At 36.8% G+C, this 18,584-nt stretch overlaps 1 pseudogene; it reads left to right on the top strand.

Moving 5' to 3' along the window:
- The first annotated feature begins 14,055 nt into the window (after window positions 1-14,055).
- Window positions 14,056-18,584, top strand: part of LOC127234455 (60S ribosomal protein L7-like) — a 105,278-nt pseudogene continuing 100,749 nt past the window's right edge.

Below are 18,584 nucleotides of genomic sequence, written 5' to 3'. Positions count from 1 at the left end.
CCCTTCTTCATTCCTTTTCTCCCTCTTTCACTCTTTCCTCCCCTCACATACACCCTGACCATCCTCCTATCCCATCCATCCCCCCTGCTCTCCAGGAGGGGTCATCTAAATCTGTGAAGTCATTTGAAGTAGGGACTAGGACTTCTCTCCTTTCTCTGGGTTAAGGGAGTATCCCTGTACGGTGGATGTGCATGCAAGGTCCTTTTGTGCACCAGGAATACATCTTGGTTTCACTGTCAGAGGTTCCTTAACACTGCTCAGGCCTTCTATCTGAGACCCATGTTTATGGGGTCTGAGTCAGTCCCATGCTGGATTCCTTGCTATCAGTCTTGGGGCCTGTTAGCTCCCCCTTGTTCAGGTCTGCTTTTTCTATGTGTTTCTGCAGCGTGGTCTTGTCATCCCTCTCTGTATCTGGATTATAGTTCAGCTCAGTTTGCTTCTGTTTCCAACAGGAACTAGATGAGGGCTCTATGATTGTGGATAAGTTAGTCGTTGATCTCATTATCAGGGAAGGCCTTTCCACAGTTACTCAAATTTTTAGTTGGAGTCAGTCTTGTAGATATCTGGACATTTCTTTAAAGTTCCGTTATTTTCTTCAATCATATAATTGCTCTCTCTTATATGTTCTCTCTCTCTCTCTCTCTCTCTCTCTCTCTCTCTCTCTCTCTGTGTGTGTGTCTAGTCTTCTATTTCTCCCCCAACTCAATATTCCTAATCCCACGGGCTTTCCTCTCTTACCCTTCTTTTTCTCCAGGGTCACTCTCCACTCACTGCCTCCCCCACTCCCCGTGTGCTCTGGAGAACTTGTCCCTTCCCCCTTCTGTGAGGGACCCTACATGAATCTTTTAGATCCACCATGTATCCTAGTTACTCGGGCAATGTGAATTATAGGCTGGTGATCCTTTGTTCTGGGTCTAAAATCCATATATGAGCGAGTACATACCATGTTCCTCTTTTTGCGATTGGGTTACGTCATTTAGGATGGTTTCTTCAAGTTCCATCCACTTGCTAGGACAATTAGATGATGGTGTGTAGAAGACTGCAAATAGAACCATGTCTATTGTCCCACACAAAACTCAAGTCCAAATGGATCAAAGACTTGAACATAAATCCAGCCACACTTAACCTCTTAGAAGAGAAAGTGGGAGGTACCTTTGAACAAACTGATATAGGAGACTGCTTCCTGAACATAACTCCAGTAGCACAGACACAGAAATCAACAATTATTAAATGGAACCTCCTAAAACTTAAAATTTTCTGTAAGACAAAGGACACTGTGGACAAGACCAAACAGCAGCGCACCAATCCTACATCTGACAAAGGGATGATCTCTAAAATATACAAAGATCTCAAGAAACTAGTCAACAAAACACCAAATAAAAATTGGAGTATAGCACTGAAGAGAGATTGAGAGAGTTCTCAATAGAGGAAATCAAAAAATGCTGTAAGACACTTAAGAAAGTGCTCAACATCGTTAGCTATCAGGGAAATGCAAATCAAAACAACTTTAAGATACCATCTTACTCCTGCAAGAATGGCTAAAATTAGAAATACCAATGGCAGGTTATGTTGGACAGGATGTGCAGAAACTGAAACACTTCTTCACTTCTGGTGGGTGTGCAAACTCATACAGCCATTTTGGAGATCAGTATGGCAGTTCCTCAGGAAAATGGGATTCAGTCTACCACAGGACCTGACAATCCCCTTTAGGCATATACCCAAATGATCCACATCCATGCAGTGAGGACATGTGTTCAACTATGTTCATAGCAGCATTATTTGTAATATCACGAACCTGGAAGCTACGTAGATGCAGAAGAATCGATAAAGAAATTGTGGCACCAGAAAATGAAAAGATGTGGATTCCTTCCAGACTAATGTGGTTTGATCACACCAGACCGCCTGAAACAGAGTACAAGCTGATCATACATTCCAAACAGCTGGACAAAACAGCCCTACAGACTACAGCTAGGATATCTGAATCTTCTTCGAATCCCCCAAGACAGCGCCCCTTACCAGCAGGAAGTAGTTTGGAAAGAACGACGCCCAAATTCCCAAATATTGTGTATAAATGTTTGTTTTCATTTAATTAGACTTTGTTATATAAAATTAAATAAAAATACTCTATATGCATAAAAAAAAAAAAAAAAAAGAAATTGTGGCACATCTACACAATGGAATACTACTCTGTGGGGGGGAAACAATGGAATGGCTCCTTCTTTTATGGTGTCTCTCTCTCTCTCTCTCTCTTTTTTTTTGTCCTAATTTCTCAACTGCTTCTAATTTGTTTGGTAAAAATCCTTGCAATTAATGTTAATATACCTCTTTTCAAACTCCACTTGAATCACATTATAAACCATTCATTGTGTTGATGTGGAAAAAAGGAAAAATTCTCCCTAGTTTTGTAGGATACTATGTAAAACAATTCTGATGCCAGAATATTCTTATGTCTAGAATATTAAGGCAGAAAATGATAATATGCCATTCTATAGTTTGTCTGTTGAAATCATGAACACATAGGCAGGGTGCACATGATCTTCCTAAGGAAGTCATGAAGGTGTAGGGAGACAAGTTGTTAGCAAAATGGGACTCAGCATATGTGAGGGGAAGAGAAGAGAAAGTAATGGGCAATGCATTGAAAATATATGTGAAATTGCCAAAACTATGTCACAATAAACAAGCTGTCTACCTAAGTGATAACACTTTATTCTTGATTTTAAACTACACAAAACTAATGAAATATGATAAGCAAATTGTTTGTGAGCTCTTTCCTCAGATACTAGTTCAAAAGGGAAATCCAAAGTGCAAAAAACAAACAAACAAACAAAAACATTACAGGCATGTATGTAGGTGAAAGTCTAGAACCCCAATTACTATGAAAATCAAATCAATAGCATTGTAAGTTATAGGTGAACCCTGGAATTTTAAAAATAGCTCTGCCACAAAATGTAGTTTTGAAAAATAAAGCAATTATAAAGCAATTGTCCATCATGACTGAATCTCTGGAGTTCATCAATAGAACCACACAAATGTATGCATGTACACAAATATATATCTTGGAAACACCCATAGAAAGCAAAATACACGGGCAGTTGTTATGGAATATTATTTTAACTGGGAAAATGTGTGTTACCTTTGTTTATGCTTCAGATTATTACTTTAACTGTGTAAAGGTGTATTGCATTTGTCTATGCTACAATTAATTATGTAAAAATATATTGCATTTGTTTCACCATGTCCTGCCTAACCCAACAGATTGGTCAATTAAAAAGCTGAACTGCCAATACCAATGCAAGGTAAAGATGGGCAGGGCTCCCTGGCAAAGAGAATAAATAGGAGGAAAAAAAAATCTCAGCTTGAAAGAATAAAGAAACATGAGAGAAGGAGGAGTAGGAAAGAACAAGGAAGACAGCCATAGCCAGGAGCCTTGCAACTATTAGTTATCTAGACTTAGAGAAAGCAAAAAAGTAAGAAAGGGTAAAAAGTCCTGATATAAAAGGTAGATACAGAGAAACAGGTTAATTTATGTTGAAAGAGGTAGCCAGAAACATGCTTAAGTTAGGCCAGGCATTCAAAAGGGATTATAAATCTCTGTGTCATGATTTGGAATCTGGTTGTTGTCCCAAAAGAAAAAACCTAGGATAGGTACTTGTAGTTACATTCAGATGCCCACTCAGAGACACAAACACCGACACAGACATAAACATATTCACATAATCAATATAAATAATTTTAACATAGGTTAAGGCAGTTTTAAACTATGTATTTTTCATATGTGTAGAGAATAGATCAAACATTTTACTTTAAAAATGAGATATAAATGCATTTATATTTAGATTATATATAATAATAATATATTCTCACATATCCCCCATTTCTTTCATTCCCTAAACCTGCAAAACACTTATTTGTGTGTCTTCGTTTTTATTTATCATTTTACATACTAGTTCCAGTTCCCACTTGCTCCCCTTATCTCTTTCTCCTACTCTCCCAGTCCACCCTCCATCTACTCCTCAAAAGAAGTGGTAAGGACTTCCTTGGAGAGTCAACAAAGTTTGATATGCCAAATTAAGGCAGGGCCAAGCCCCTTCCTCGTGCATCCAGACTGAGAAAGTTATCCCAATGTAAGGAATGGGCTCCAAAGAGCCAGTTAATGCACCAAGGTCATGTCTGGTCCCACTGCCAGTCCCCACAACAAATCAATCCACGTAACTATCACCCACATTCAGAAAGCTTAGTTCCACCCCATGCAGGATCCCCAGTTGTCAGTCCAGAATCCTTGAGCTCCCATGTCCTTGGGTGAGCTGTTTCTGTGGTTTCCATCATCATGATCTTGACTTTCCTCCTCTTGCTCATATGAGCCCTCTTCTCTCTGTGCAACTATGCTCCAGGAGCTCATCCCAGTGATTGGCTGTGGATCACTGCATCCTGAAAGCCCATTTTTGTACTGTCAGTTTTTGCGAGCTTCCATATGAAAGTACAATATATTTGTTGGCTTTTAAATTAATACAAATTATTCCAAATTCAGGGTCAGTTTCACTGTAGAGCCTGTAAAGAAGAAAGCTTAACACTACTGTCCCCTTATGGTAACTTCTGACCAGGCAATGTATTCCTTGTGAAGCCTGTGATCTGTCTGTCTTGTGACCAACCTTCTTTTCTCAGTGTGTTTATGTATCAAGCATCTTCTTCAGAAGTAATCAATAAAATTAGAATTCATTCTACTCTACCCATAGGCTCAACTTATTGACTGACATCAGCAATAAATGTGCTTCCAATAAGCTAATGTTCTGAGCTTCAAAAGAGAGATGAATTTGAAGAGTCACTAATTCATTGTGTACAGCATATACAGCCGTGTATTTTAAGGTAAAGTTCTTTCACAGATGCCACATATCCATTGGCTATCCTTTCTTCTATTCCCCAAACAAAATTTATTACTAGTTCACCAAATAAATTTACAATCTGTTACGAGTAAGGTTTTTCCTCCACCGCCAGTCTGGGCCCACTGCCCCGCCAGCCCCAATTAACACACCAAGACTCTGTGTTTGATATAATTCTGTTGGCCAGGTACTAGTTTCTTATCGGCTAGCTCTGTCTTAAGTATTAACCCATTTCTGTAAATCAAAGTATTCCCACGTGGTTTCATCTTACCAGGGAATGGGCTGGCATTGTGCTATCCCAGTCTCTCCATCTTGACTCCTCCTTCTTACTTCCTCTTTCCTCCTTCTGTCCTAGTCCCTCTTATCTTCCTTTTCTATTGGCCAACAGTGCTTTATTCATTAACCAGTATGAGAAACATATTTACAGAATGACATCTCACATCAACAATCAATATTAGCAGGCCTGAATATGCAGGGCTTCTAAATGCTTGGGTCAGACATTTGATTTCTAGTTCTGAAATCTTTGAGCACTGGTTTTTACTGGTGTATATAGAACCAATAACCTCAGAAATCAACCCTGAGGTGTTCTGCTGTCTTGTCATTAGACCAATTGGAGAGCCATTATCTTGACATTCCTCTTTCTTTCTTGCTCTCCTTCTTCCCTCTATCCCTTGTCACTATCACTCTCAATTAATGTAACAGTCTCATGTTATTTTATTATCTCATATACCACTGTAATGATTCAATCAGCAACCTCTTTAATCTATGACTAAATTATTCAAATAATACAATTTTGTACCATAAATTAACTACAGATAGATAACTATCATTCAATTGTGCTACACTATTTTTGTCCTTTGATAAAATTTGGTCCAAACAGTGTGGATGCTTTTAAGAGTTAATTAAAAACTCCGTAATATATTGTCATCACATCTTAAAGAGACAGAAGCATAATATTAGTAACATTAAATATTTTGTAGTGATCAGAGACTTAGTAAATTACAACACTTGTGGTTGAAGCCAAGTGCTAGGTAGCCATAAAGGTATTTAACCCATGGGCTATGTTTGTTCTGTGGTTCCTATCAAGGAAGTGATTATTTCTTTGAATAGGACCTACTTGAGTCCTGTGCAGTATCCAGTTCTAAGTGGGCAGGGGTGCAAGGTAGAACTTAAAGCTTCTTAGGCTTTTCCTCTTTGTTGTTTGATACCCAAAAAATGTTGCCTAGAAAATCCTTGTGTTATGTTTTTCTTGTCTTTTATTTTCTTTCTAATATTCTTTTTATTTACTCTTTGTCTTTCATATCAGGCATGTCAATCTGATTCACTTTCTGTCTCTTTCTATTTCCCATCTGCCATTGCAGCACCCTCTCCCAATAAAATTTAAGAGAAAAAAGAGAAGGATAAAATCCCCCTTATGGAAGATGTAGTGTGATACAAGGAGTCATGTAGTAAACCCTGTTATTCATATATCTTCACTCGCAACCATTCATTGGAAAGAGTCATTGGTCTGGTTCAAGGCCTGTGGTTTCTGCTGCACTATGGAGCTGTGCCCTCACTGGAACTCCTATTGTTGCCCCATGTTGGTGAAATTCTGCAGCTTTGGGTCTACAGGACTAGCCCTTTCATGTGTTCCAGAAGATCATGGATCATTTGTATGTTGGGGTGGGCCAACTCATAACTCTGGTTCTATACCTGGGAGATTGCAGGGTTGGTCAGCCTGCCAAGTTCTCCCCTGTCCTCACCACCATAGTGAGCTCTCAAGCATTGCCCTAGCTAGTTCACTTCTTCTAGCAATGAACAAGTGGCAGAGCCAGTTCTTTTGCTTTAAGGCCCTCAGGGTCAGATCTCCCCAACCTGGACCAATAGGGCCAGCCCTACGTTGTTGCTTAGGTGATGTGCAGAGGCTGCTCCCCCAAGTGGTACAGCTGGTGAGGGTTCAAAAAAACCTCACCTGTTTCTACACCTTCAGGGCCAGATATCTCATCCACCACAGGTGGTCAGGAGCAGGGGTGGAGGGCATGATTCCCCTGTCCACACCACCACTGGCAGATGAGGGGTGGGGTCAGATACTGACTCACTGAAGGTTAGTATAAACTCTGCTACTCCTTAATATTATTTACAAATGAGAGTCTCTGACTCTTGTAGAAAAGTAAACATCTACTTCTTTCTAATAGTTTCACTGTCTTATAATTCCTTTTCACTTTAGTCAAATGTCAAAGCAAATGTGGCTTTCAGAAAGATTTCCATTCTCTCACACAAAAGTAAATATCATAGATTGTTTATTCATAATTACTTATGGATACTGATGATTCAGGATTGATTTCCAGATTACTTTCTAGTATTTTAAGAATTTTTGTTAATACCTACTCCTTTGTCTACTATTTTTACGTGAAGGTTCAGATTTTCATTCCTGTTATTATACATTCTATATCTGATCTTTGGTCCTTATATTTATTAATATTTCTAATTTGTCCTATTTATGTTAAAGTACATCTTATGCTTTTTTGTAGAGTTTTTCTACTTTGTTAATATATAATTGACAAATGAAAGTCATTTATATATTAATAGTTTTATATGCAAGGTTATGAATTGGGAAACACATCAATTAGATTCTATATCACCCCTTACTAAGATCTCTGGAAATCAAGGTTCTCTGGAAATTATCACCACATAAATTCAACCTAACACCCATTAGCTGTTTACTAAAATGACAATTTCAGAATTCTCCAGTGGGTTCATCTGTTCACAGCACAATCAGAATGCTTTCTTTTGATCCTTTTTTATGTTCTTCATCTCTGCTCTTTCTAACATCAACTTAGCCAGTCCAAAGTTCTTTCTCAGATGTTGGTGTTGAAGGAATTTTAAACCATTTTACATGTATCTTGGATTCAGCAAACAGCATAATTTTGGCTATTGTTGCAGGTAATTATAAACCGTACTCACCAGGAGTAGCTGCCTGCAGGAAGCTGGGCCCCCAGCCATTTTCCCTGATTTTAAGCTGTACTATTAAACCACAATAATAAATACATAATGGTACTGACATAAAAACAGACAAGTTGGTCAATGTAACTGAATTGAAGACCAATACATAAATTTACATCTATGGACATGAGATTTTTGATAAAAATGCAAAAAATAGACCATGAAAACGGAAAGCATTTTCTACAAATGTTGGGGTCAGCTAGAAACATAGGTCAAGAGAAAAATCCCAGTATTCCACAAGAATGACCCCAACTAAGACTCCTAGCATTGGTGAATCTGTAGACTGAATTGGCTATCTCCTATGACTGGGGAAGATTTCTAGTGGAGGGATTGGAACACCGACCAGTATACATAACCAGCATCATACAGTCTGCCATGCCTATGGGATGTGTTGTGAGTGACAAACAAATGACTTGTCTAGCCTGAAACCCATAAACATACCCCTGACACTTCTTACAGCAGCAGAACCCATAGGCTGGATGACCCAGAGATGTAAGACAGAACAAAAGATGACTGGAGGAAAATGAAATTGTCATTGTAATGATGCCTAATGGTATTCTACTATACTCATAGATTAGTGCCTACTTCAATTGTCATTAAAAAGGTTTCATCCAGCAACGACTTGAAATTTATGAAGACCCACAGACAACTCTAGGAAGGGCTCCAGGAATCCTACATATGAGGGTAAGAAGGATTGTAGGAGCCAAGATGTCAGATGTCGTATAAAAAACCCATAGATTTAACTAACCTGGGCTTATAGGAGCTCACAGAGACTGAACCAGCAACAGAGAGCCTGCATGGGACTGACCTTGGCACTTTGCATATATGTGATAATTGTGTCAATTGATCCTCATGTGAAACTCCGGACAGTGGAAACAGGGACTGTCTCTGACTCTTTTGCTGCATTTTGGGACCCCACTCCTCATACTGGATTACCTTGCCCTGACATGGTACATGGGGATGTCCTTAGTCTTACTGCAATTTTATATGTCATATTCTGTTGCTATCTATGGGAGATCTGCACTTTCCTGATCAGAAATGGAGACCTACTAGACTCAAGTATACAGATAGAGGGGAAATGGAAAAGGAGGAAAAAGGAGGAGAGGAGGAGAAACTATGGCTTGGTTGTAAATTAAGAAATTAATTAATTCCAAAATTATAATAATCATAATTTTCAAAAAGCAAATGAAATTTGAGTAATTCTCATGTTCAAATAATTGAAACTTTTGTGAACTTGATATTTCTCTAAACTTCTTATATCTGCTCCAACCTTTGTCAAATTACGATTATGACCAACAAATTAAAGCTCCTAATGAGAAAAAAAGAGGACTCATTCTGTTTTACTGATAAATTGATTGCACACTATTGATAATTTTTGTTAGCTAAAGCGTCCCATAAATATTTTCACCAAAAATATTCATAGAATTCTAATACTTTACTTTTTCAAAACTATAATAGTGTTGAGATAGATGTTTTTAAAAGTAAAAGATCTTGACTCGTCAATTTCTTTAACAATTTCAAAGGTATCGGGGGATGGGATAAAATGTGAAAAATCATTGTCTTTGGATCTATATAAGCCAATACTCAATTCTCAGATCTCCATCTGACTTACATGTGTTCTTAGAAACCTAGCCAAACTTCAAGGAACAATTGTAAGACTTTTGAAGCATTATTTTAGACAAAATATATGCTTAAAATTCTATGAAGTTTTAATCCAGTTTGAAAGTATATGAAAGACAAAGGATATTTTTTTTCTGAAGACTCAGCAATATAACTAATATAACAAATATTGATTGACTGATGACTTAAAGCTATGATTGCTCATTATGAACCATTCTCCGAAAAAGAAGTGGTGCAGTCATTTACTGAATTGAAATTGAGCTTCTTCCTGAAAAACATAAAGTCTATAAAGGAAAAAATTGAGCGTAACCCTTGCTGTGCTGTATTTTGTGTTATTTACAAAATTTTCAAGTAAATATATCACTTTGATATTGCAACTTATTTAAGTATAGTTTTCTTCCTGTATTTCTCCTTTGCCACATCTCTTCTTATAAAGTAATTAGAATTCAAAAAATATCACAATATATTTGATGTCATAAATTATTGTAGGAAGGACACAGCAAAAGCTCCCTCCAGGGTTCAACTTCCTTGAAATACCTTACATGTTTCTAGCCGTCAGTATCTGGGCAAGATTTTTAGTTCCTCTTAATTTTATTTCCTCATTTTAAGAATGTGATATATAACTTAACTCTTATAGAATTATTAAGAGTTAAGTTATGCATATAATATGTAAAATACCTGCATTTAAATTCATTTTAATGATTTTTATCAGTGGTATAATATCACAGTATAAGAATTTAGGGGGAAACTGTGTGACCTGACCATAGACATTTCTTATTATTAACAATATACAAAAGTCATTTGCAAGATTCTCACTAAAGCACATTGAGAGGAGAACCTATTTTCCAATTGTATTAATAACATAGTTTCTCTTGGAAAAGCAGATCTCTTCTTGCCAATTGGCTTTTGTAAGTGTTATCCCAAATAAAACTTCAACAGGAAGTTTACAAAATGATGCATGAGATACTATGATTGACAACAACTACACCTCTTCAGTAAATTTTATAACTGATATTTTTAAAGGACCCAAGTGTTCTTCACAAAAGATACAAAAGCATCATTATAAAAGTTAGTGATCCATTTAGATATATCTATTTATCTATCTATCTATCTATCTATCTATATCTATCTATCTATCTATCTATCTATCTATCTATCTGTCTGTCTGTCTGTATCCATTAAATCATAAAACTTACAATGCCTATGGGAAGAGTTGTAATTATTACATCCTTTGTCCTTTTCCATGGGATAATGGACTGTTTTCTCCCTCTAAAAGTAGTGGAAAAAGACTTGTGGATTCTCAATTTTGAAAAGGTCCTTTCTCAAGAATGTCTAAGAGAATATGCCCAGTAGCATGAAAAATACAGTTTATATGAGCTTGTGTGAGCCAATTATCATCCCCTCCATAAACTGAAAATTCATGATGTTAGGACTGTGGTAAGCAGTATTTGAAACGTAGTAATTCGCATGTTCTGCAAATTGGAGCGTTTTGTTTTGTATTTATTTATTTATTTATTTGCAGATTGTTAAACATTTACATGAATGCTTGCAGTTGCATCTGTGCTCAATGAGTAACTTTTGCAGGATGCAAAGTTATAATTTTCCTGCTGCCTACTGTACAGACTTTGAGAAACTTCATATGCCAGAGATTCAATAAAACCAGGTTGGGTTTTAACTCAGGCAAAAAGTTGCATTGTTATACGTTGCCTCACTCTGTTCCATTTTGCTAACACCCTTGCCACTATAGAGTAGTCCTAAAATAATTTACACAATAAACACTTTGCTTGAAAATTCCTATTTTGATAACTGCATCATGGGAAAGCAACCTATGCCAAGCTCCTATTGGAGTATGTCATTAAGAAATTGTATTTTGAGCAAAGGTGAGACAGCACACTAGAACTTATGAGCTGGGCTTGGTTCCATAGTTTGAATCACTACTCTAGGAAAAATGAAACTAAAGAATCTTGGTCTGGCCCAAATAGAAAGATTCTGTGTCAGACAACAAAACAAAACTAGTGACAAAGACAGTAGATAGCTCAATGATAGATGATAGATGATAAATAGATCGATCGATAGATAGATAATAAGTTTGAAATGATGTTCCCTGTGATACAGAGCAATTACTTACTTCAGTCACATATCTGTTAATTTGAATATTGGTTGATGGACACATATATCTCATTTGCCTATATATATCCAACAGCTATGATAGGATATGCTGGGGACATCACACTAAGCAGCACACAGTATGGTTTTAGAGCATGGGCTCTGGTCAAGATTATTTTTATCATTTATTTGACCTTGGATAGGTATGGTTGCCTGTTTTCAGACTAAGCATAGTGAATTTACATTAAATTGCTGTTTTAAGAATTCTTTTCCTTGGCAAAGTGGAATAAACACATCATTTACTGCATTTGAGTGCACCTAGACTAAATATTTATTGTAAGTATCTAAATGTGGTAAATAATACATAGCTTGATTACTGTCACTGAGACCCTCATTGGTTACCAGGGTCATTATCTACCACTACAATTTGACTGGCACATTATTAACACTTAATGGTATTTGGGGAAAATGCTGAATATTTAGATAATGAACTAAGTTCAATACCTTTCACAGAAGCAACTATTCATCTAGAGTGAGTGATTTTCCTTTTTCGAATAATCCAAGAAGCCATTTGAAATCCTCTATGGAAAAAGGAAACACATTGAATAACAATACACAGATTTCTACAGGTAACATTTCTGGAGATTCAGTTACTGTTGGAAATAGTGGGAAAGAGTGTAGGCAGAATGCAAAAACAGTAACAAATTCCTAAGGAAAATGCTATGATTTCCATGAAAAAGTATCAGATAAAAAAGTAACCTTACTTATGTTCAAGAGAGAATGTAAAAACTTATCTTTACATACACCAAGTATTATTCTAAAAATATGTAGAAATCAATAAACGGCAACACACACATGAACAAATCCATTTTTTTTTTCATTTTAATCAATATCTTGAGATCCCTAAAATCCAGTTGACATTCCAAGTCCAGGGAAATTTTTTGAGACTTAAGAAGCACAGAATTGTGTTTATTGGATCAAACACCCTCCTTCTGAGAGATATTTAGCTACTGCACAGGGGAGGTGTAGTCAAGGCTGGGATTTCTTCTTCTTAATCAGAGGTTTTTAAGGGTAATGAATGATGAGAAAGGGAGATGGGGAGAGAGGGGGAGGGAGGGAGGGAGAGATAGAGAGAGGATATTACCTGGATCAATACTTTCAAGGTTAAGTTTATTGACAGAGGAGTACACAACAGGATGGCCCTGGCTCCTACATGGTGGATTGCATGTTACTATAAATAGAAATACAATAAAAGGAAATGGATACCTCCTTTTGCCTTCCACAGCCTCCACAATTGTCAACTTCCCCTATCCTAGAACAAAAATAATTCCCCACTGTCTTTAACTGTCTCTGTTAACAGAGTTTATATACTCTGTATAAAACCTACACTCTCATCAACTAGCCTAAATCAGGCACTCCAGACCACAAATTTGTGCATAATAGTGTATGTGTCCCTAGGCATGGCTTCAGTACTTTATGCTCATGGAAACAAAAAGCTGCCATTCTGTTTCCATATGCTGCTGACTTTCAAGCATGCCTTCAAATTCACATGTAATTTTTCTCGGTTGAATGATGAATACATTGAAAACCCAGAAAGAGCTCAGTGATTCCACCAAAGGACTTGTATATGTCAATAGTGTGTTCTCATTCTCTGTCCCCTCATTTTTTCATTATAAAAACTAATGAAAAATATTAACATACACAAGTCACCTGTATTCCTGATATTCAGTTTCTTTGTCTGAAATTGTGAGTATATAAATAACATCATTTTTGAAATGAGATACTGTTAAAAGGGTGGGGTTGTGTCAGGAGCCCACCTCTCCCTGGCAAGCACTGTTCAAAACTCTTATTAATGTTAATAATAAATCTATTAAGTTCATATTGTAAACAGTCCATCTCATGTTTAATTTTCCCCAAAGCAGAAAACATAGAAAATGGGAGAGTCAAATTAACTTCTCAACTATTTACACTTTCTCTTCCTGTCCTTGATGCCTTGAAGCTGTTGAACTTTTCAATGCTATCTTGGCTCTCCTGAAAAAAAAGCAGCCAGCCTCAGCACCTATAAGCTGCATCAACCGTCTGGAACATATTAAAATAAATACAGGAGGGTCACAGCTGATTGCTGAGTTAGTGTACCAGGATTATTCTTTATCACAAGCAGTAATGAAGTGTATGTGACCCTGCAACAATACATATCCACCTCAGTCAGAGAGAGGACCTCTACCTTGGTTACACAGAAGAGGGACTGCTATGACTGGTGCTAAAAATTCAGGGAAGTGATTGGTCCAACACAAATGGTTGTGATTGGTGCGGTTATTGCAGTAGACAGCTCAGTTTTGCCTGGTGACTCAGAGAGTGGGGTGCTTTCTGTGACATCTCCACTGCGCTGTACCATCAGCCTGATCAAAGACTTTTCTTGAAAGTGCGGAATGAAACTGTGGCTTGAGAAGGAAGCAGCAGAGGCAAGAGAATGACTGCCTTGGAAAAGCAGGTGGCAATAGTGGCAGCAACAGTAGGACAGTGGTCCATAGACCAAGCTGTGCAAGTCTGGAAGCCACTGAAGGAGCATCAGGACCAGTTCCCCAAGCATCTGGCAGAAACACAGTGAGAGAAACAACAATACAGTTTGATCAGGCAGAGGACTCATGCTGCAATATAAAAGGCAGTAAAGATTCCAAAAGGGGTCTGACCATTGCTTAAGTTCCAGAAAGCAATCATATCTTCAACAGTAAGTCTTGCAGCCCCCCAGCACAAGAGCTGTAAGAATGGTTACTGTCAAAGGGTTGAAGAATCATGATATTTAGAATGTTTCACACACTAGAATCCTAACTTTTAAGATTATGGTACCTGATCAATGAGCCATGATAGAGAACTTTTAACCCATATTGCTGCATCACTTGTGAACTGTGACTGCTAACTGCCGCTAAACACTAAGGTAAACATTTGCTGAAAATTACAAATTTTCTTGTCTGGGAAGAAAGCAACAGACAAACAAAACTGTTTGGGTGGAGAGTAAGGTGAGATCTAAGACTAGGGTTTGGATTTTCAGTTCTTAGATGAAGCTTAATCGGAACTCTAGCTATTCAAGGGACTTGCCATTTGCATCCACATTTCCACACTGAAAACATCATGCCTTGATTTATGTTAAACTAAAACTGGAATTTATCTCCTTTTGTTTCTAAAATGTGTACCCTGAAATGATGTCTCATATGCACACCTGCTTTCTGAACTACCTAGGCATGAATTATACAAAGATGTTACCGTCATTGAAAAGCACTCTAGCCTCTGCCAGACAAGGACAGCTTTTGTGTCTTCAGCTCTTGGCTTCAGTTTTATCCTGTAGGTAATATGTTTCACTCCAATATTTTTCTATGAGGACTAGAAGCAAAAAAAAAAAACAGTCACAGGATAATGAAATGGCCAACTTTACCTCCTTAATTGTGTGGTCTACTATTTTTAGAATGTGTGCTTCTTTTAGTAACATGTTCTGTTTTAATATCTGTCTTATCTCAACTAAAAAGTAATAGGCAAAATTTTGAAGTGTTTATTAATATATACAAGAACCAAAAAGGTTAGAACCTGGAGGAATCATACCCCTATCTATTTCTGACAGTATCTGCATTTATAAATGTTGCTCTCAATAATTTTTCTAGGAAATATAGTAACCATGACATGCTGATAAATTATGCAAGTAAGCACATTGTACAGATTTTTGTCAGCCCAAATTGACAAAAAAATTACTCTATTTAAAGAAGTTACTGAATTACTAATTTAAAATTGTTTGACTTGGTGCCAGATTTATGAAAACAAAGAAATTTTAGGCCAAAGGGAAGGCATAAGGGCAATAACTGTTGTTTCCAAGACAGTAAGATATTGTAAAAGCCTTAAGCCATGTGTCCTTTCCTTAGATGGTATAAATATTGGAAAGTTTTACTCTAGTTGTAGTCAGTGCAAGCCTTCTCTATCTCAGACACCATCCCTACCTGTTCTTCTATATTAGAAAACTAGTTCACTGGCATTGAACATGCATTTTTATTATTTGTTCAGTTCTTTTTTCAAGACAGGGCTTCTCTATGGAACAGTACTGGTTGTCCCAGCACTCACTCTGTAGTTCAGTCTTGCCTTGAACTCACAGACATCCACTTACATGCCCAGTGCCGGGATTAAAAGCATGTGCTATCAACACCCAGCAAACATGGGGCCTTTTTCACTCACTCTTCTGCTAAAGACTCAATCGTCAGCACACCTTTAGTCAGTAAAACAAGACTGTTTTTAAGAACTGTTCTTTTAATTTAGTTTAGATACAGCCCTCATAAATGTATTGCACAGAAAAACGGTTTTTAAAACATACATTAAATTCTAGGGAGAAGCTCGGTGGATGATGACAACTGCTATCAAACCTAAGAATTGAGCTTCATCTCTGATCTACATCTGCTAGGAGAGAACTGACTCCTGCAAGGTATCTTCTGATTTCTGTGCACTCCCGAGACACACACATGTGCATACACACACACACACACACACACACACACACACACACACACACACACACAAAGTTTAAGCTAAGCTAAATATGAAATCTAGAAGTAAGTTACAAAGTTTCTTATAAAATATATGGGCTCAATGTGTGTCCTCAACTACCAAAGCAGCCATTTGTCCATGATGCCCCAGAAGAAAGTATCAAAGGCAACATGAATTTTTTAGGTTCTAGGGATGGTGGTCCCATTTGTAAATGCCTTATGCTACAGATAGGAAATTAGTGTATGTGTACATACATATACACCACAATGAGTCTCTGTCTCTTTCTCTCTCATACATGCCTACCCCCTCAACACACACACACACACACACACACACCACATACACACCATTTGGGATATTACGCTGACCAACCCACCAAGAACCAATATCTAACAACAACCCAAGTATCAGCATAAGAAACCATTTGACTTGTTGATTAAGGAAGTAGAGAGAATCCCAAAACAAGGTAGGATGTTGCTTGGTTGCCTCACAGAAATTGAAGGTGGCCTATCTATTGCTGAAGACACCAAGAACTTGTGGCATGGTACTCTAAGGAATACAGTTGCTTCTGACCTGAAAGCTTCCTGCCTGAGGACAAGCTTATATGCATGCTGCCAAGGAAGAAAAAGCAAACCCAAGGCAGGGAAAGCAATGACTAGTCCTAGCCAGCTGTGATGCCTATGAGCTAGAATCATTTCCAACATGGTAAGATATTTCTAAAAGTGCAATAGTGGTACTTGTATCTTCTTAACCAACAGCTGTCTAACTGGACTTAAGACCATTCAACAGGAGGGAAATTATGCCTGCTACTATAGATCTATTCAACTACCCATGTCTAGTCAAATTAATGGATTTAAGAAGAAAATTTAATACTAACACTTTACTGAACTGGTGTGATTACTAAGCAAATCTGAAATAGTTGTCTTTATATCCCCAGATAAGTATATCTCTCAACCCTTTAAAGAAGCATTTTTTTTTACAGTAGATGGAAATATTATAGAAAGCCAGTACCCAGACCATGAGGATCCCCAACAGACACATCTTCAATACAATCCCTACACATGAATCTCAAAGAATAATGAAAAATATGAGGAAGAAATAGTATAAGCATAAAAAGACCATGAATTCCACCATAAGGATGTATCTTTTATATTTGACAGAGATACTACATCAATGAAATCTCAACAGTATGGCTTCGCAAACAATTCCTGACAATATGACAATGTTAATGGAGAAAGTTAAGAGGCTCAGACACAAGATGAAATGAAGAAGAAAAGTATTTTCCAAGTATGAGACCCACTAGCTGATTTTTCTGTTCCAACATGTCAGTGCTAAAAGCATATAGTATCATTTATGTATTTAGTTTTATACATTAATCAATGTGTAATAATAATAACAATATAGAAAAAAGAGGCCATGCATTTGAGAGGGAAACAGTTGTGGAATGGAGAAAGTTGGAATGAGAAACAGTAATAATATAATTTTATTTTAATTGAAATTAATTATGAAATATTTTTTAAAAGAAATTATATTTCTTTTCTATTTTTTTGTTTGTTTTTAGTACTGGGACTTATGCATGTAAGGATAGTATTATTCTACTGACCTAAAGTACAAACCATTTATTTCAAGACATTCATTGTTAAGTTTACCAGATACTCTTGAACTCACTGAAACCCAAGGAGTCTTTCGCTTGAAATCCTCCTGCCTCAGACTCCTAACTGGCTATATTTATAGTTTTGTAAAAAGGGCCAGACAAGAAACTAATAGTTTTTAATTTGGGCAGAGAGATTTTTATTTATTCTTACTTTATGTGTATATATAATTTACCTGCAGATGCTACCATGCATGCAATGGTTTCAGAAGTACAAGAAGGGAGTGGCCCTTCTGGCACTTATTCATGCATTCCTGGTTACCATTGTCTTTCTACATTTAACAGAATAAAATTAATAGGAATCTCCCTCCCATTAGCAAACTGCTTATGAACAAGAGAGGTGTTTTACACAACTTCTTAGCTACTGCAAATAACAGTGATTGCTCTGTAATTGGTTCTCAATGAGTGTTTATTAGATATAATTAGAAAATAAATTCTATTAAAATGCAGTTATTTTAAAATTCAATATATCATTTATGGTTACATTTTAAGAGAAAATTACATTCTACTTATAAAAAGAATCTAGTGTTATGCAAACATTAAAAATGATAGTTACTATGAAATTGCAGGTAAATGGGAATACAGAAAAATGAGAAGAAAAATTATTATATATTAGAATGTATCTAATGTGTGCACTCATGAGACATGTGGATAGCAGCATTTTTAAATAAACATAATAAATATTAGTAGAATACAGGAGCTAGTTCACAGATATTCACCAAAACAGTCTTTCGATTTCATGATATTTTTTCATAAAACCTTTTAAATCAAAATAATTGAAACTTTTATAATAATGCATTCACTGGGAGAAATGTGAGTGCAAGTAA

Source organism: Phodopus roborovskii, unplaced genomic scaffold (assembly GCF_943737965.1).
Source record: "Phodopus roborovskii unplaced genomic scaffold, PHOROB, whole genome shotgun sequence".
NCBI lineage: Eukaryota > Metazoa > Chordata > Mammalia > Rodentia > Cricetidae > Phodopus > Phodopus roborovskii.
Note: the sequence above shows the minus strand (reverse complement) of the source record. Positions and strands in the feature narration are given on the sequence as shown.